The sequence below is a fragment of the Trachinotus anak genome, unplaced genomic scaffold (genome assembly GCF_046630095.1).
Source record: "Trachinotus anak isolate AG129_WGS33_773 ecotype Australia unplaced genomic scaffold, CSIRO_AGI_Tana_v1 ptg000001l, whole genome shotgun sequence".
Taxonomy (NCBI): domain Eukaryota; kingdom Metazoa; phylum Chordata; class Actinopteri; order Carangiformes; family Carangidae; genus Trachinotus; species Trachinotus anak.
In genome coordinates this window covers 15,329,264-15,346,625 of record NW_027273852.1, presented here as the reverse complement: position 1 = coordinate 15,346,625, position 17,362 = coordinate 15,329,264, and the positions used below count along the sequence as shown (strand labels likewise).

Here is a 17,362-nt window from a genome sequence, read left to right as displayed (position 1 = left end):
CAAAAGGCCACGCCCACTTCCATCATCAGTATCACGGGGGAGCGTCTTCAGTGAACGCACAGCTTCACAGCGTACGGGAAACACTGCCACGTTCTGGACAAACTGCAAAAGTAACCTCCGAGCTCAAAGTCAAGACAATCCCACGTCACCTTCAGCTGGAAACCAGCACAACGCGCAGCATGTGGCCATCTTGAAAGGCTGTGGTTTTCCTTCAACATAATAATCAGGGGAGAGCGCGAACGCAGTCCCCCACTACCAGAAATTATGCAGTCGAGATTCCCACATTTGGGGAATTCGCAGGGGTCAGCACAACCGGAGTGCAATGGCTGAGCCTCGCCCTGGGTGAACCACCTTCTTGATCATGGTATCTCCCCTGCCAGGTAAGTATGAGTTGGAAGTGTCAGAGACAGGGGGCTCATTCCCAGGCACGGCGCCCTGGGTGACGGTGCTTAAAACGCATAATCCCAGAGTTCAGTGCCTTTAGCGTCAACTCAACTTTGACGCTGCACAAGTTGCAGGAAAAGTTGCAGACACTGCTGCAGTGTGGTATGTGGTACACATTTGTTTTGTTCCCTCGCTCACTTGTTCTGGCAAAACAAAGTAAGTAAACACTGCTGCAGTGTGGTATGCGGTAAGATTGCATGTAAAGCTACTCGGCAAGCTGAAAAAGCCACGCAGCGCGCTGTTTTGTCCGTGGGACAGCAGCGACCGCACCAAAGCCCGACACCGATGCCAATAGCAATAGGAGAATGTCTAGCGCACGCTTTTCCCAGAAAGACAGCACGAAATCACAGAGTAGAGCACGCAGTTTTTCCATCATCTCAAAAGGCCACGCCCACTTCCATCATCAGTATCACGGGGGAGCGTCTTCAGTGAACGCACAGCTTCACAGCGTACGGGAAACGCTGCCACGTTCTGGACAAACTGCAAAAGTAACCTCCGAGCTCAAAGTCAAGACAATCCCACGTCACCTTCAGCTGGAAACCAGCACAACGCGCAGCATGTGGCCATCTTGAAAGGCTGTGGTTTTCCTTCAACATAATAATCAGGGGAGAGCGCGAACGCAGTCCCCCACTACCAGAAATTATGCAGTCGAGATTCCCACATTTGGGGAATTCGCAGGGGTCAGCACAACCGGAGTGCAATGGCTGAGCCTCGCCCTGGGTGAACCACCTTCTTGATCATGGTATCTCCCCTGCCAGGTAAGTATGAGTTGGAAGTGTCAGAGACAGGGGGCTCATTCCCAGGCACGGCGCCCTGGGTGACGGTGCTTAAAACGCATAATCCCAGAGTTCAGTGCCTTTAGCGTCAACTCAACTTTGACGCTGCACAAGTTGCAGGAAAAGTTGCAGACACTGCTGCAGTGTGGTATGTGGTACACATTTGTTTTGTTCCCTCGCTCACTTGTTCTGGCAAAACAAAGTAAGTAAACACTGCTGCAGTGTGGTATGCGGTAAGATTGCATGTAAAGCTACTCGGCAAGCTGAAAAAGCCACGCAGCGCGCTGTTTTGTCCGTGGGACAGCAGCGACCGCACCAAAGCCCGACACCGATGCCAATAGCAATAGGAGAATGTCTAGCGCACGCTTTTCCCAGAAAGACAGCACGAAATCACAGAGTAGAGCACGCAGTTTTTCCATCATCTCAAAAGGCCACGCCCACTTCCATCATCAGTATCACGGGGGAGCGTCTTCAGTGAACGCACAGCTTCACAGCGTACGGGAAACGCTGCCACGTTCTGGACAAACTGCAAAAGTAACCTCCGAGCTCAAAGTCAAGACAATCCCACGTCACCTTCAGCTGGAAACCAGCACAACGCGCAGCATGTGGCCATCTTGAAAGGCTGTGGTTTTCCTTCAACATAATAATCAGGGGAGAGCGCGAACGCAGTCCCCCACTACCAGAAATTATGCAGTCGAGATTCCCACATTTGGGGAATTCGCAGGGGTCAGCACAACCGGAGTGCAATGGCTGAGCCTCGCCCTGGGTGAACCACCTTCTTGATCATGGTATCTCCCCTGCCAGGTAAGTATGAGTTGGAAGTGTCAGAGACAGGGGGCTCATTCCCAGGCACGGCGCCCTGGGTGACGGTGCTTAAAACGCATAATCCCAGAGTTCAGTGCCTTTAGCGTCAACTCAACTTTGACGCTGCACAAGTTGCAGGAAAAGTTGCAGACACTGCTGCAGTGTGGTATGTGGTACACATTTGTTTTGTTCCCTCGCTCACTTGTTCTGGCAAAACAAAGTAAGTAAACACTGCTGCAGTGTGGTATGCGGTAAGATTGCATGTAAAGCTACTCGGCAAGCTGAAAAAGCCACGCAGCGCGCTGTTTTGTCCGTGGGACAGCAGCGACCGCACCAAAGCCCGACACCGATGCCAATAGCAATAGGAGAATGTCTAGCGCACGCTTTTCCCAGAAAGACAGCACGAAATCACAGAGTAGAGCACGCAGTTTTTCCATCATCTCAAAAGGCCACGCCCACTTCCATCATCAGTATCACGGGGGAGCGTCTTCAGTGAACGCACAGCTTCACAGCGTACGGGAAACGCTGCCACGTTCTGGACAAACTGCAAAAGTAACCTCCGAGCTCAAAGTCAAGACAATCCCACGTCACCTTCAGCTGGAAACCAGCACAACGCGCAGCATGTGGCCATCTTGAAAGGCTGTGGTTTTCCTTCAACATAATAATCAGGGGAGAGCGCGAACGCAGTCCCCCACTACCAGAAATTATGCAGTCGAGATTCCCACATTTGGGGAATTCGCAGGGGTCAGCACAACCGGAGTGCAATGGCTGAGCCTCGCCCTGGGTGAACCACCTTCTTGATCATGGTATCTCCCCTGCCAGGTAAGTATGAGTTGGAAGTGTCAGAGACAGGGGGCTCATTCCCAGGCACGGCGCCCTGGGTGACGGTGCTTAAAACGCATAATCCCAGAGTTCAGTGCCTTTAGCGTCAACTCAACTTTGACGCTGCACAAGTTGCAGGAAAAGTTGCAGACACTGCTGCAGTGTGGTATGTGGTACACATTTGTTTTGTTCCCTCGCTCACTTGTTCTGGCAAAACAAAGTAAGTAAACACTGCTGCAGTGTGGTATGCGGTGAGATTGCATGTAAAGCTACTCGGCAAGCTGAAAAAGCCACGCAGCGCGCTGTTTTGTCCGTGGGACAGCAGCGACCGCACCAAAGCCCGACACCGATGCCAATAGCAATAGGAGAATGTCTAGCGCACGCTTTTCCCAGAAAGACAGCACGAAATCACAGAGTAGAGCACGCAGTTTTTCCATTATCTCAAAAGGCCACGCCCACTTCCATCATCAGTATCACGGGGGAGCGTCTTCAGTGAACGCACAGCTTCACAGCGTACGGGTAACGCTGCCACGTTCTGGACAAACTGCAAAAGTAACCTCCGAGCTCAAAGTCAAGACAATCCCACGTCACCTTCAGCTGGAAACCAGCACAACGCGCAGCATGTGGCCATCTTGAAAGGCTGTGGTTTTCCTTCAACATAATAATCAGGGGAGAGCGCGAACGCAGTCCCCCACTACCAGAAATTATGCAGTCGAGATTCCCACATTTGGGGAATTCGCAGGGGTCAGCACAACCGGAGTGCAATGGCTGAGCCTCGCCCTGGGTGAACCACCTTCTTGATCATGGTATCTCCCCTGCCAGGTAAGTATGAGTTGGAAGTGTCAGAGACAGGGGGCTCATTCCCAGGCACGGCGCCCTGGGTGACGGTGCTTAAAACGCATAATCCCAGAGTTCAGTGCCTTTAGCGTCAACTCAACTTTGACGCTGCACAAGTTGCAGGAAAAGTTGCAGACACTGCTGCAGTGTGGTATGTGGTACACATTTGTTTTGTTCCCTCGCTCACTTGTTCTGGCAAAACAAAGTAAGTAAACACTGCTGCAGTGTGGTATGCGGTAAGATTGCATGTAAAGCTACTCGGCAAGCTGAAAAAGCCACGCAGCGCGCTGTTTTGTCCGTGGGACAGCAGCGACCGCACCAAAGCCCGACACCGATGCCAATAGCAATAGGAGAATGTCTAGCGCACGCTTTTCCCAGAAAGACAGCACGAAATCACAGAGTAGAGCACGCAGTTTTTCCATCATCTCAAAAGGCCACGCCCACTTCCATCATCAGTATCACGGGGGAGCGTCTTCAGTGAACGCACAGCTTCACAGCGTACGGGAAACGCTGCCACGTTCTGGACAAACTGCAAAAGTAACCTCCGAGCTCAAAGTCAAGACAATCCCACGTCACCTTCAGCTGGAAACCAGCACAACGCGCAGCATGTGGCCATCTTGAAAGGCTGTGGTTTTCCTTCAACATAATAATCAGGGGAGAGCGCGAACGCAGTCCCCCACTACCAGAAATTATGCAGTCGAGATTCCCACATTTGGGGAATTCGCAGGGGTCAGCACAACCGGAGTGCAATGGCTGAGCCTCGCCCTGGGTGAACCACCTTCTTGATCATGGTATCTCCCCTGCCAGGTAAGTATGAGTTGGAAGTGTCAGAGACAGGGGGCTCATTCCCAGGCACGGCGCCCTGGGTGACGGTGCTTAAAACGCATAATCCCAGAGTTCAGTGCCTTTAGCGTCAACTCAACTTTGACGCTGCACAAGTTGCAGGAAAAGTTGCAGACACTGCTGCAGTGTGGTATGTGGTACACATTTGTTTTGTTCCCTCGCTCACTTGTTCTGGCAAAACAAAGTAAGTAAACACTGCTGCAGTGTGGTATGCGGTAAGATTGCATGTAAAGCTACTCGGCAAGCTGAAAAAGCCACGCAGCGCGCTGTTTTGTCCGTGGGACAGCAGCGACCGCACCAAAGCCCGACACCGATGCCAATAGCAATAGGAGAATGTCTAGCGCACGCTTTTCCCAGAAAGACAGCACGAAATCACAGAGTAGAGCACGCAGTTTTTCCATCATCTCAAAAGGCCACGCCCACTTCCATCATCAGTATCACGGGGGAGCGTCTTCAGTGAACGCACAGCTTCACAGCGTACGGGAAACGCTGCCACGTTCTGGACAAACTGCAAAAGTAACCTCCGAGCTCAAAGTCAAGACAATCCCACGTCACCTTCAGCTGGAAACCAGCACAACGCGCAGCATGTGGCCATCTTGAAAGGCTGTGGTTTTCCTTCAACATAATAATCAGGGGAGAGCGCGAACGCAGTCCCCCACTACCAGGAATTATGCAGTCGAGATTCCCACATTTGGGGAATTCGCAGGGGTCAGCACAACCGGAGTGCAATGGCTGAGCCTCGCCCTGGGTGAACCACCTTCTTGATCATGGTATCTCCCCTGCCAGGTAAGTATGAGTTGGAAGTGTCAGAGACAGGGGGCTCATTCCCAGGCACGGCGCCCTGGGTGACGGTGCTTAAAACGCATAATCCCAGAGTTCAGTGCCTTTAGCGTCAACTCAACTTTGACGCTGCACAAGTTGCAGGAAAAGTTGCAGACACTGCTGCAGTGTGGTATGTGGTACACATTTGTTTTGTTCCCTCGCTCACTTGTTCTGGCAAAACAAAGTAAGTAAACACTGCTGCAGTGTGGTATGCGGTGAGATTGCATGTAAAGCTACTCGGCAAGCTGAAAAAGCCACGCAGCGCGCTGTTTTGTCCGTGGGACAGCAGCGACCGCACCAAAGCCCGACACTGATGCCAATAGCAATAGGAGAATGTCTAGCGCACGCTTTTCCCAGAAAGACAGCACGAAATCACAGAGTAGAGCACGCAGTTTTTCCATCATCTCAAAAGGCCACGCCCACTTCCATCATCAGTATCACGGGGGAGCGTCTTCAGTGAACGCACAGCTTCACAGCGTACGGGAAACGCTGCCACGTTCTGGACAAACTGCAAAAGTAACCTCCGAGCTCAAAGTCAAGACAATCCCACGTCACCTTCAGCTGGAAACCAGCACAACGCGCAGCATGTGGCCATCTTGAAAGGCTGTGGTTTTCCTTCAACATAATAATCAGGGGAGAGCGCGAACGCAGTCCCCCACTACCAGAAATTATGCAGTCGAGATTCCCACATTTGGGGAATTCGCAGGGGTCAGCACAACCGGAGTGCAATGGCTGAGCCTCGCCCTGGGTGAACCACCTTCTTGATCATGGTATCTCCCCTGCCAGGTAAGTATGAGTTGGAAGTGTCAGAGACAGGGGGCTCATTCCCAGGCACGGCGCCCTGGGTGACGGTGCTTAAAACGCATAATCCCAGAGTTCAGTGCCTTTAGCGTCAACTCAACTTTGACGCTGCACAAGTTGCAGGAAAAGTTGCAGACACTGCTGCAGTGTGGTATGTGGTACACATTTGTTTTGTTCCCTCGCTCACTTGTTCTGGCAAAACAAAGTAAGTAAACACTGCTGCAGTGTGGTATGCGGTAAGATTGCATGTAAAGCTACTCGGCAAGCTGAAAAAGCCACGCAGCGCGCTGTTTTGTCCGTGGGACAGCAGCGACCGCACCAAAGCCCGACACCGATGCCAATAGCAATAGGAGAATGTCTAGCGCACGCTTTTCCCAGAAAGACAGCACGAAATCACAGAGTAGAGCACGCAGTTTTTCCATCATCTCAAAAGGCCACGCCCACTTCCATCATCAGTATCACGGGGGAGCGTCTTCAGTGAACGCACAGCTTCACAGCGTACGGGAAACGCTGCCACGTTCTGGACAAACTGCAAAAGTAACCTCCGAGCTCAAAGTCAAGACAATCCCACGTCACCTTCAGCTGGAAACCAGCACAACGCGCAGCATGTGGCCATCTTGAAAGGCTGTGGTTTTCCTTCAACATAATAATCAGGGGAGAGCGCGAACGCAGTCCCCCACTACCAGAAATTATGCAGTCGAGATTCCCACATTTGGGGAATTCGCAGGGGTCAGCACAACCGGAGTGCAATGGCTGAGCCTCGCCCTGGGTGAACCACCTTCTTGATCATGGTATCTCCCCTGCCAGGTAAGTATGAGTTGGAAGTGTCAGAGACAGGGGGCTCATTCCCAGGCACGGCGCCCTGGGTGACGGTGCTTAAAACGCATAATCCCAGAGTTCAGTGCCTTTAGCGTCAACTCAACTTTGACGCTGCACAAGTTGCAGGAAAAGTTGCAGACACTGCTGCAGTGTGGTATGTGGTACACATTTGTTTTGTTCCCTCGCTCACTTGTTCTGGCAAAACAAAGTAAGTAAACACTGCTGCAGTGTGGTATGCGGTAAGATTGCATGTAAAGCTACTCGGCAAGCTGAAAAAGCCACGCAGCGCGCTGTTTTGTCCGTGGGACAGCAGCGACCGCACCAAAGCCCGACACCGATGCCAATAGCAATAGGAGAATGTCTAGCGCACGCTTTTCCCAGAAAGACAGCACGAAATCACAGAGTAGAGCATGCAGTTTTTCCATTATCTCAAAAGGCCACGCCCACTTCCATCATCAGTATCACGGGGGAGCGTCTTCAGTGAACGCACAGCTTCACAGCGTACGGGAAACACTGCCACGTTCTGGACAAACTGCAAAAGTAACCTCCGAGCTCAAAGTCAAGACAATCCCACGTCACCTTCAGCTGGAAACCAGCACAACGCGCAGCATGTGGCCATCTTGAAAGGCTGTGGTTTTCCTTCAACATAATAATCAGGGGAGAGCGCGAACGCAGTCCCCCACTACCAGAAATTATGCAGTCGAGATTCCCACATTTGGGGAATTCGCAGGGGTCAGCACAACCGGAGTGCAATGGCTGAGCCTCGCCCTGGGTGAACCACCTTCTTGATCATGGTATCTCCCCTGCCAGGTAAGTATGAGTTGGAAGTGTCAGAGACAGGGGGCTCATTCCCAGGCACGGCGCCCTGGGTGACGGTGCTTAAAACGCATAATCCCAGAGTTCAGTGCCTTTAGCGTCAACTCAACTTTGACGCTGCACAAGTTGCAGGAAAAGTTGCAGACACTGCTGCAGTGTGGTATGTGGTACACATTTGTTTTGTTCCCTCGCTCACTTGTTCTGGCAAAACAAAGTAAGTAAACACTGCTGCAGTGTGGTATGCGGTAAGATTGCATGTAAAGCTACTCGGCAAGCTGAAAAAGCCACGCAGCGCGCTGTTTTGTCCGTGGGACAGCAGCGACCGCACCAAAGCCCGACACCGATGCCAATAGCAATAGGAGAATGTCTAGCGCACGCTTTTCCCAGAAAGACAGCACGAAATCACAGAGTAGAGCACGCAGTTTTTCCATCATCTCAAAAGGCCACGCCCACTTCCATCATCAGTATCACGGGGGAGCGTCTTCAGTGAACGCACAGCTTCACAGCGTACGGGAAACGCTGCCACGTTCTGGACAAACTGCAAAAGTAACCTCCGAGCTCAAAGTCAAGACAATCCCACGTCACCTTCAGCTGGAAACCAGCACAACGCGCAGCATGTGGCCATCTTGAAAGGCTGTGGTTTTCCTTCAACATAATAATCAGGGGAGAGCGCGAACGCAGTCCCCCACTACCAGAAATTATGCAGTCGAGATTCCCACATTTGGGGAATTCGCAGGGGTCAGCACAACCGGAGTGCAATGGCTGAGCCTCGCCCTGGGTGAACCACCTTCTTGATCATGGTATCTCCCCTGCCAGGTAAGTATGAGTTGGAAGTGTCAGAGACAGGGGGCTCATTCCCAGGCACGGCGCCCTGGGTGACGGTGCTTAAAACGCATAATCCCAGAGTTCAGTGCCTTTAGCGTCAACTCAACTTTGACGCTGCACAAGTTGCAGGAAAAGTTGCAGACACTGCTGCAGTGTGGTATGTGGTACACATTTGTTTTGTTCCCTCGCTCACTTGTTCTGGCAAAACAAAGTAAGTAAACACTGCTGCAGTGTGGTATGCGGTAAGATTGCATGTAAAGCTACTCGGCAAGCTGAAAAAGCCACGCAGCGCGCTGTTTTGTCCGTGGGACAGCAGCGACCGCACCAAAGCCCGACACCGATGCCAATAGCAATAGGAGAATGTCTAGCGCACGCTTTTCCCAGAAAGACAGCACGAAATCACAGAGTAGAGCACGCAGTTTTTCCATCATCTCAAAAGGCCACGCCCACTTCCATCATCAGTATCACGGGGGAGCGTCTTCAGTGAACGCACAGCTTCACAGCGTACGGGAAACGCTGCCACGTTCTGGACAAACTGCAAAAGTAACCTCCGAGCTCAAAGTCAAGACAATCCCACGTCACCTTCAGCTGGAAACCAGCACAACGCGCAGCATGTGGCCATCTTGAAAGGCTGTGGTTTTCCTTCAACATAATAATCAGGGGAGAGCGCGAACGCAGTCCCCCACTACCAGGAATTATGCAGTCGAGATTCCCACATTTGGGGAATTCGCAGGGGTCAGCACAACCGGAGTGCAATGGCTGAGCCTCGCCCTGGGTGAACCACCTTCTTGATCATGGTATCTCCCCTGCCAGGTAAGTATGAGTTGGAAGTGTCAGAGACAGGGGGCTCATTCCCAGGCACGGCGCCCTGGGTGACGGTGCTTAAAACGCATAATCCCAGAGTTCAGTGCCTTTAGCGTCAACTCAACTTTGACGCTGCACAAGTTGCAGGAAAAGTTGCAGACACTGCTGCAGTGTGGTATGTGGTACACATTTGTTTTGTTCCCTCGCTCACTTGTTCTGGCAAAACAAAGTAAGTAAACACTGCTGCAGTGTGGTATGCGGTGAGATTGCATGTAAAGCTACTCGGCAAGCTGAAAAAGCCACGCAGCGCGCTGTTTTGTCCGTGGGACAGCAGCGACCGCACCAAAGCCCGACACTGATGCCAATAGCAATAGGAGAATGTCTAGCGCACGCTTTTCCCAGAAAGACAGCACGAAATCACAGAGTAGAGCACGCAGTTTTTCCATCATCTCAAAAGGCCACGCCCACTTCCATCATCAGTATCACGGGGGAGCGTCTTCAGTGAACGCACAGCTTCACAGCGTACGGGAAACGCTGCCACGTTCTGGACAAACTGCAAAAGTAACCTCCGAGCTCAAAGTCAAGACAATCCCACGTCACCTTCAGCTGGAAACCAGCACAACGCGCAGCATGTGGCCATCTTGAAAGGCTGTGGTTTTCCTTCAACATAATAATCAGGGGAGAGCGCGAACGCAGTCCCCCACTACCAGAAATTATGCAGTCGAGATTCCCACATTTGGGGAATTCGCAGGGGTCAGCACAACCGGAGTGCAATGGCTGAGCCTCGCCCTGGGTGAACCACCTTCTTGATCATGGTATCTCCCCTGCCAGGTAAGTATGAGTTGGAAGTGTCAGAGACAGGGGGCTCATTCCCAGGCACGGCGCCCTGGGTGACGGTGCTTAAAACGCATAATCCCAGAGTTCAGTGCCTTTAGCGTCAACTCAACTTTGACGCTGCACAAGTTGCAGGAAAAGTTGCAGACACTGCTGCAGTGTGGTATGTGGTACACATTTGTTTTGTTCCCTCGCTCACTTGTTCTGGCAAAACAAAGTAAGTAAACACTGCTGCAGTGTGGTATGCGGTAAGATTGCATGTAAAGCTACTCGGCAAGCTGAAAAAGCCACGCAGCGCGCTGTTTTGTCCGTGGGACAGCAGCGACCGCACCAAAGCCCGACACCGATGCCAATAGCAATAGGAGAATGTCTAGCGCACGCTTTTCCCAGAAAGACAGCACGAAATCACAGAGTAGAGCACGCAGTTTTTCCATCATCTCAAAAGGCCACGCCCACTTCCATCATCAGTATCACGGGGGAGCGTCTTCAGTGAACGCACAGCTTCACAGCGTACGGGAAACGCTGCCACGTTCTGGACAAACTGCAAAAGTAACCTCCGAGCTCAAAGTCAAGACAATCCCACGTCACCTTCAGCTGGAAACCAGCACAACGCGCAGCATGTGGCCATCTTGAAAGGCTGTGGTTTTCCTTCAACATAATAATCAGGGGAGAGCGCGAACGCAGTCCCCCACTACCAAAAATTATGCAGTCGAGATTCCCACATTTGGGGAATTCGCAGGGGTCAGCACAACCGGAGTGCAATGGCTGAGCCTCGCCCTGGGTGAACCACCTTCTTGATCATGGTATCTCCCCTGCCAGGTAAGTATGAGTTGGAAGTGTCAGAGACAGGGGGCTCATTCCCAGGCACGGCGCCCTGGGTGACGGTGCTTAAAACGCATAATCCCAGAGTTCAGTGCCTTTAGCGTCAACTCAACTTTGACGCTGCACAAGTTGCAGGAAAAGTTGCAGACACTGCTGCAGTGTGGTATGTGGTACACATTTGTTTTGTTCCCTCGCTCACTTGTTCTGGCAAAACAAAGTAAGTAAACACTGCTGCAGTGTGGTATGCGGTAAGATTGCATGTAAAGCTACTCGGCAAGCTGAAAAAGCCACGCAGCGCGCTGTTTTGTCCGTGGGACAGCAGCGACCGCACCAAAGCCCGACACCGATGCCAATAGCAATAGGAGAATGTCTAGCGCACGCTTTTCCCAGAAAGACAGCACGAAATCACAGAGTAGAGCATGCAGTTTTTCCATTATCTCAAAAGGCCACGCCCACTTCCATCATCAGTATCACGGGGGAGCGTCTTCAGTGAACGCACAGCTTCACAGCGTACGGGAAACACTGCCACGTTCTGGACAAACTGCAAAAGTAACCTCCGAGCTCAAAGTCAAGACAATCCCACGTCACCTTCAGCTGGAAACCAGCACAACGCGCAGCATGTGGCCATCTTGAAAGGCTGTGGTTTTCCTTCAACATAATAATCAGGGGAGAGCGCGAACGCAGTCCCCCACTACCAGAAATTATGCAGTCGAGATTCCCACATTTGGGGAATTCGCAGGGGTCAGCACAACCGGAGTGCAATGGCTGAGCCTCGCCCTGGGTGAACCACCTTCTTGATCATGGTATCTCCCCTGCCAGGTAAGTATGAGTTGGAAGTGTCAGAGACAGGGGGCTCATTCCCAGGCACGGCGCCCTGGGTGACGGTGCTTAAAACGCATAATCCCAGAGTTCAGTGCCTTTAGCGTCAACTCAACTTTGACGCTGCACAAGTTGCAGGAAAAGTTGCAGACACTGCTGCAGTGTGGTATGTGGTACACATTTGTTTTGTTCCCTCGCTCACTTGTTCTGGCAAAACAAAGTAAGTAAACACTGCTGCAGTGTGGTATGCGGTAAGATTGCATGTAAAGCTACTCGGCAAGCTGAAAAAGCCACGCAGCGCGCTGTTTTGTCCGTGGGACAGCAGCGACCGCACCAAAGCCCGACACCGATGCCAATAGCAATAGGAGAATGTCTAGCGCACGCTTTTCCCAGAAAGACAGCACGAAATCACAGAGTAGAGCACGCAGTTTTTCCATCATCTCAAAAGGCCACGCCCACTTCCATCATCAGTATCACGGGGGAGCGTCTTCAGTGAACGCACAGCTTCACAGCGTACGGGAAACGCTGCCACGTTCTGGACAAACTGCAAAAGTAACCTCCGAGCTCAAAGTCAAGACAATCCCACGTCACCTTCAGCTGGAAACCAGCACAACGCGCAGCATGTGGCCATCTTGAAAGGCTGTGGTTTTCCTTCAACATAATAATCAGGGGAGAGCGCGAACGCAGTCCCCCACTACCAGAAATTATGCAGTCGAGATTCCCACATTTGGGGAATTCGCAGGGGTCAGCACAACCGGAGTGCAATGGCTGAGCCTCGCCCTGGGTGAACCACCTTCTTGATCATGGTATCTCCCCTGCCAGGTAAGTATGAGTTGGAAGTGTCAGAGACAGGGGGCTCATTCCCAGGCACGGCGCCCTGGGTGACGGTGCTTAAAACGCATAATCCCAGAGTTCAGTGCCTTTAGCGTCAACTCAACTTTGACGCTGCACAAGTTGCAGGAAAAGTTGCAGACACTGCTGCAGTGTGGTATGTGGTACACATTTGTTTTGTTCCCTCGCTCACTTGTTCTGGCAAAACAAAGTAAGTAAACACTGCTGCAGTGTGGTATGCGGTAAGATTGCATGTAAAGCTACTCGGCAAGCTGAAAAAGCCACGCAGCGCGCTGTTTTGTCCGTGGGACAGCAGCGACCGCACCAAAGCCCGACACTGATGCCAATAGCAATAGGAGAATGTCTAGCGCACGCTTTTCCCAGAAAGACAGCACGAAATCACAGAGTAGAGCACGCAGTTTTTCCATCATCTCAAAAGGCCACGCCCACTTCCATCATCAGTATCACGGGGGAGCGTCTTCAGTGAACGCACAGCTTCACAGCGTACGGGAAACGCTGCCACGTTCTGGACAAACTGCAAAAGTAACCTCCGAGCTCAAAGTCAAGACAATCCCACGTCACCTTCAGCTGGAAACCAGCACAACGCGCAGCATGTGGCCATCTTGAAAGGCTGTGGTTTTCCTTCAACATAATAATCAGGGGAGAGCGCGAACGCAGTCCCCCACTACCAGAAATTATGCAGTCGAGATTCCCACATTTGGGGAATTCGCAGGGGTCAGCACAACCGGAGTGCAATGGCTGAGCCTCGCCCTGGGTGAACCACCTTCTTGATCATGGTATCTCCCCTGCCAGGTAAGTATGAGTTGGAAGTGTCAGAGACAGGGGGCTCATTCCCAGGCACGGCGCCCTGGGTGACGGTGCTTAAAACGCATAATCCCAGAGTTCAGTGCCTTTAGCGTCAACTCAACTTTGACGCTGCACAAGTTGCAGGAAAAGTTGCAGACACTGCTGCAGTGTGGTATGTGGTACACATTTGTTTTGTTCCCTCGCTCACTTGTTCTGGCAAAACAAAGTAAGTAAACACTGCTGCAGTGTGGTATGCGGTAAGATTGCATGTAAAGCTACTCGGCAAGCTGAAAAAGCCACGCAGCGCGCTGTTTTGTCCGTGGGACAGCAGCGACCGCACCAAAGCCCGACACCGATGCCAATAGCAATAGGAGAATGTCTAGCGCACGCTTTTCCCAGAAAGACAGCACGAAATCACAGAGTAGAGCACGCAGTTTTTCCATCATCTCAAAAGGCCACGCCCACTTCCATCATCAGTATCACGGGGGAGCGTCTTCAGTGAACGCACAGCTTCACAGCGTACGGGAAACGCTGCCACGTTCTGGACAAACTGCAAAAGTAACCTCCGAGCTCAAAGTCAAGACAATCCCACGTCACCTTCAGCTGGAAACCAGCACAACGCGCAGCATGTGGCCATCTTGAAAGGCTGTGGTTTTCCTTCAACATAATAATCAGGGGAGAGCGCGAACGCAGTCCCCCACTACCAGAAATTATGCAGTCGAGATTCCCACATTTGGGGAATTCGCAGGGGTCAGCACAACCGGAGTGCAATGGCTGAGCCTCGCCCTGGGTGAACCACCTTCTTGATCATGGTATCTCCCCTGCCAGGTAAGTATGAGTTGGAAGTGTCAGAGACAGGGGGCTCATTCCCAGGCACGGCGCCCTGGGTGACGGTGCTTAAAACGCATAATCCCAGAGTTCAGTGCCTTTAGCGTCAACTCAACTTTGACGCTGCACAAGTTGCAGGAAAAGTTGCAGACACTGCTGCAGTGTGGTATGAGGTACACATTTGTTTTGTTCCCTCGCTCACTTGTTCTGGCAAAACAAAGTAAGTAAACACTGCTGCAGTGTGGTATGCGGTGAGATTGCATGTAAAGCTACTCGGCAAGCTGAAAAAGCCACGCAGCGCGCTGTTTTGTCCGTGGGACAGCAGCGACCGCACCAAAGCCCGACACCGATGCCAATAGCAATAGGAGAATGTCTAGCGCACGCTTTTCCCAGAAAGACAGCACGAAATCACAGAGTAGAGCACGCAGTTTTTCCATTATCTCAAAAGGCCACGCCCACTTCCATCATCAGTATCACGGGGGAGCGTCTTCAGTGAACGCACAGCTTCACAGCGTACGGGTAACGCTGCCACGTTCTGGACAAACTGCAAAAGTAACCTCCGAGCTCAAAGTCAAGACAATCCCACGTCACCTTCAGCTGGAAACCAGCACAACGCGCAGCATGTGGCCATCTTGAAAGGCTGTGGTTTTCCTTCAACATAATAATCAGGGGAGAGCGCGAACGCAGTCCCCCACTACCAGAAATTATGCAGTCGAGATTCCCACATTTGGGGAATTCGCAGGGGTCAGCACAACCGGAGTGCAATGGCTGAGCCTCGCCCTGGGTGAACCACCTTCTTGATCATGGTATCTCCCCTGCCAGGTAAGTATGAGTTGGAAGTGTCAGAGACAGGGGGCTCATTCCCAGGCACGGCGCCCTGGGTGACGGTGCTTAAAACGCATAATCCCAGAGTTCAGTGCCTTTAGCGTCAACTCAACTTTGACGCTGCACAAGTTGCAGGAAAAGTTGCAGACACTGCTGCAGTGTGGTATGTGGTACACATTTGTTTTGTTCCCTCGCTCACTTGTTCTGGCAAAACAAAGTAAGTAAACACTGCTGCAGTGTGGTATGCGGTAAGATTGCATGTAAAGCTACTCGGCAAGCTGAAAAAGCCACGCAGCGCGCTGTTTTGTCCGTGGGACAGCAGCGACCGCACCAAAGCCCGACACCGATGCCAATAGCAATAGGAGAATGTCTAGCGCACGCTTTTCCCAGAAAGACAGCACGAAATCACAGAGTAGAGCACGCAGTTTTTCCATCATCTCAAAAGGCCACGCCCACTTCCATCATCAGTATCACGGGGGAGCGTCTTCAGTGAACGCACAGCTTCACAGCGTACGGGAAACGCTGCCACGTTCTGGACAAACTGCAAAAGTAACCTCCGAGCTCAAAGTCAAGACAATCCCACGTCACCTTCAGCTGGAAACCAGCACAACGCGCAGCATGTGGCCATCTTGAAAGGCTGTGGTTTTCCTTCAACATAATAATCAGGGGAGAGCGCGAACGCAGTCCCCCACTACCAGAAATTATGCAGTCGAGATTCCCACATTTGGGGAACTCGCAGGGGTCAGCACAACCGGAGTGCAATGGCTGAGCCTCGCCCTGGGTGAACCACCTTCTTGATCATGGTATCTCCCCTGCCAGGTAAGTATGAGTTGGAAGTGTCAGAGACAGGGGGCTCATTCCCAGGCACGGCGCCCTGGGTGACGGTGCTTAAAACGCATAATCCCAGAGTTCAGTGCCTTTAGCGTCAACTCAACTTTGACGCTGCACAAGTTGCAGGAAAAGTTGCAGACACTGCTGCAGTGTGGTATGAGGTACACATTTGTTTTGTTCCCTCGCTCACTTGTTCTGGCAAAACAAAGTAAGTAAACACTGCTGCAGTGTGGTATGCGGTGAGATTGCATGTAAAGCTTCTCGGCAAGCTGAAAAAGCCACGCAGCGCGCTGTTTTGTCCGTGGGACAGCAGCGACCGCACCAAAGCCCGACACCGATGCCAATAGCAATAGGAGAATGTCTAGCGCACGCTTTTCCCAGAAAGACAGCACGAAATCACAGAGTAGAGCATGCAGTTTTTCCATTATCTCAAAAGGCCACGCCCACTTCCATCATCAGTATCACGGGGGAGCGTCTTCAGTGAACGCACAGCTTCACAGCGTACGGGAAACACTGCCACGTTCTGGACAAACTGCAAAAGTAACCTCCGAGCTCAAAGTCAAGACAATCCCACGTCACCTTCAGCTGGAAACCAGCACAACGCGCAGCATGTGGCCATCTTGAAAGGCTGTGGTTTTCCTTCAACATAATAATCAGGGGAGAGCGCGAACGCAGTCCCCCACTACCAGAAATTATGCAGTCGAGATTCCCACATTTGGGGAATTCGCAGGGGTCAGCACAACCGGAGTGCAATGGCTGAGCCTCGCCCTGGGTGAACCACCTTCTTGATCATGGTATCTCCCCTGCCAGGTAAGTATGAGTTGGAAGTGTCAGAGACAGGGGGCTCATTCCCAGGCACGGCGCCCTGGGTGACGGTGCTTAAAACGCATAATCCCAGAGTTCAGTGCCTTTAGCGTCAACTCAACTTTGACGCTGCACAAGTTGCAGGAAAAGTTGCAGACACTGCTGCAGTGTGGTATGTGGTACACATTTGTTTTGTTCCCTCGCTCACTTGTTCTGGCAAAACAAAGTAAGTAAACACTGCTGCAGTGTGGTATGCGGTAAGATTGCATGTAAAGCTACTCGGCAAGCTGAAAAAGCCACGCAGCGCGCTGTTTTGTCCGTGGGACAGCAGCGACCGCACCAAAGCCCGACACCGATGCCAATAGCAATAGGAGAATGTCTAGCGCACGCTTTTCCCAGAAAGACAGCACGAAATCACAGAGTAGAGCACGCAGTTTTTCCATCATCTCAAAAGGCCACGCCCACTTCCATCATCAGTATCACGGGGGAGCGTCTTCAGTGAACGCACAGCTTCACAGCGTACGGGAAACGCTGCCACGTTCTGGACA

At 51.9% G+C, this 17,362-nt stretch overlaps 21 non-coding genes across 21 annotated transcripts; all 21 read right to left on the bottom strand.

The window, feature by feature from the left end:
* Positions 1-224: 224 nt before the first annotated feature.
* LOC139625956 (U1 spliceosomal RNA) lies at positions 225-388 on the bottom strand. The gene has a single exon (XR_011692051.1). It is a non-coding gene; the product is annotated as a U1 spliceosomal RNA (small nuclear RNA).
* Positions 389-1,046: 658 nt separating this feature from the next.
* On the bottom strand, positions 1,047-1,210 carry LOC139625950 (U1 spliceosomal RNA). The gene has a single exon (XR_011692050.1). It is a non-coding gene; the product is annotated as a U1 spliceosomal RNA (small nuclear RNA).
* Positions 1,211-1,868: 658 nt separating this feature from the next.
* LOC139625946 (U1 spliceosomal RNA) lies at positions 1,869-2,032 on the bottom strand. Its single transcript, XR_011692049.1, has one exon. It is a non-coding gene; the product is annotated as a U1 spliceosomal RNA (small nuclear RNA).
* Positions 2,033-2,690: 658 nt separating this feature from the next.
* LOC139625941 (U1 spliceosomal RNA) lies at positions 2,691-2,854 on the bottom strand. Its single transcript, XR_011692048.1, has one exon. It is a non-coding gene; the product is annotated as a U1 spliceosomal RNA (small nuclear RNA).
* A 658-nt stretch (positions 2,855-3,512) lies between these two features.
* On the bottom strand, positions 3,513-3,676 carry LOC139625935 (U1 spliceosomal RNA). The gene has a single exon (XR_011692047.1). It is a non-coding gene; the product is annotated as a U1 spliceosomal RNA (small nuclear RNA).
* A 658-nt stretch (positions 3,677-4,334) lies between these two features.
* On the bottom strand, positions 4,335-4,498 carry LOC139625929 (U1 spliceosomal RNA). The gene has a single exon (XR_011692046.1). It is a non-coding gene; the product is annotated as a U1 spliceosomal RNA (small nuclear RNA).
* Positions 4,499-5,156: 658 nt separating this feature from the next.
* Positions 5,157-5,320, bottom strand: LOC139626543 (U1 spliceosomal RNA). Its single transcript, XR_011692334.1, has one exon. It is a non-coding gene; the product is annotated as a U1 spliceosomal RNA (small nuclear RNA).
* A 658-nt stretch (positions 5,321-5,978) lies between these two features.
* On the bottom strand, positions 5,979-6,142 carry LOC139625920 (U1 spliceosomal RNA). Its single transcript, XR_011692043.1, has one exon. It is a non-coding gene; the product is annotated as a U1 spliceosomal RNA (small nuclear RNA).
* A 658-nt stretch (positions 6,143-6,800) lies between these two features.
* On the bottom strand, positions 6,801-6,964 carry LOC139625914 (U1 spliceosomal RNA). Its single transcript, XR_011692041.1, has one exon. It is a non-coding gene; the product is annotated as a U1 spliceosomal RNA (small nuclear RNA).
* A 658-nt stretch (positions 6,965-7,622) lies between these two features.
* LOC139625907 (U1 spliceosomal RNA) lies at positions 7,623-7,786 on the bottom strand. The gene has a single exon (XR_011692040.1). It is a non-coding gene; the product is annotated as a U1 spliceosomal RNA (small nuclear RNA).
* Positions 7,787-8,444: 658 nt separating this feature from the next.
* On the bottom strand, positions 8,445-8,608 carry LOC139625903 (U1 spliceosomal RNA). Its single transcript, XR_011692039.1, has one exon. It is a non-coding gene; the product is annotated as a U1 spliceosomal RNA (small nuclear RNA).
* Positions 8,609-9,266: 658 nt separating this feature from the next.
* On the bottom strand, positions 9,267-9,430 carry LOC139626537 (U1 spliceosomal RNA). Its single transcript, XR_011692333.1, has one exon. It is a non-coding gene; the product is annotated as a U1 spliceosomal RNA (small nuclear RNA).
* Positions 9,431-10,088: 658 nt separating this feature from the next.
* LOC139625899 (U1 spliceosomal RNA) lies at positions 10,089-10,252 on the bottom strand. Its single transcript, XR_011692038.1, has one exon. It is a non-coding gene; the product is annotated as a U1 spliceosomal RNA (small nuclear RNA).
* A 658-nt stretch (positions 10,253-10,910) lies between these two features.
* On the bottom strand, positions 10,911-11,074 carry LOC139626939 (U1 spliceosomal RNA). Its single transcript, XR_011692467.1, has one exon. It is a non-coding gene; the product is annotated as a U1 spliceosomal RNA (small nuclear RNA).
* Positions 11,075-11,732: 658 nt separating this feature from the next.
* On the bottom strand, positions 11,733-11,896 carry LOC139625894 (U1 spliceosomal RNA). The gene has a single exon (XR_011692032.1). It is a non-coding gene; the product is annotated as a U1 spliceosomal RNA (small nuclear RNA).
* Positions 11,897-12,554: 658 nt separating this feature from the next.
* On the bottom strand, positions 12,555-12,718 carry LOC139625889 (U1 spliceosomal RNA). Its single transcript, XR_011692031.1, has one exon. It is a non-coding gene; the product is annotated as a U1 spliceosomal RNA (small nuclear RNA).
* A 658-nt stretch (positions 12,719-13,376) lies between these two features.
* On the bottom strand, positions 13,377-13,540 carry LOC139625884 (U1 spliceosomal RNA). Its single transcript, XR_011692029.1, has one exon. It is a non-coding gene; the product is annotated as a U1 spliceosomal RNA (small nuclear RNA).
* Positions 13,541-14,198: 658 nt separating this feature from the next.
* LOC139625877 (U1 spliceosomal RNA) lies at positions 14,199-14,362 on the bottom strand. Its single transcript, XR_011692027.1, has one exon. It is a non-coding gene; the product is annotated as a U1 spliceosomal RNA (small nuclear RNA).
* Positions 14,363-15,020: 658 nt separating this feature from the next.
* Positions 15,021-15,184, bottom strand: LOC139625872 (U1 spliceosomal RNA). Its single transcript, XR_011692025.1, has one exon. It is a non-coding gene; the product is annotated as a U1 spliceosomal RNA (small nuclear RNA).
* Positions 15,185-15,842: 658 nt separating this feature from the next.
* Positions 15,843-16,006, bottom strand: LOC139626486 (U1 spliceosomal RNA). The gene has a single exon (XR_011692309.1). It is a non-coding gene; the product is annotated as a U1 spliceosomal RNA (small nuclear RNA).
* Positions 16,007-16,664: 658 nt separating this feature from the next.
* Positions 16,665-16,828, bottom strand: LOC139625851 (U1 spliceosomal RNA). Its single transcript, XR_011692022.1, has one exon. It is a non-coding gene; the product is annotated as a U1 spliceosomal RNA (small nuclear RNA).
* Between the last annotated feature and the right edge of the window lie 534 nt (positions 16,829-17,362).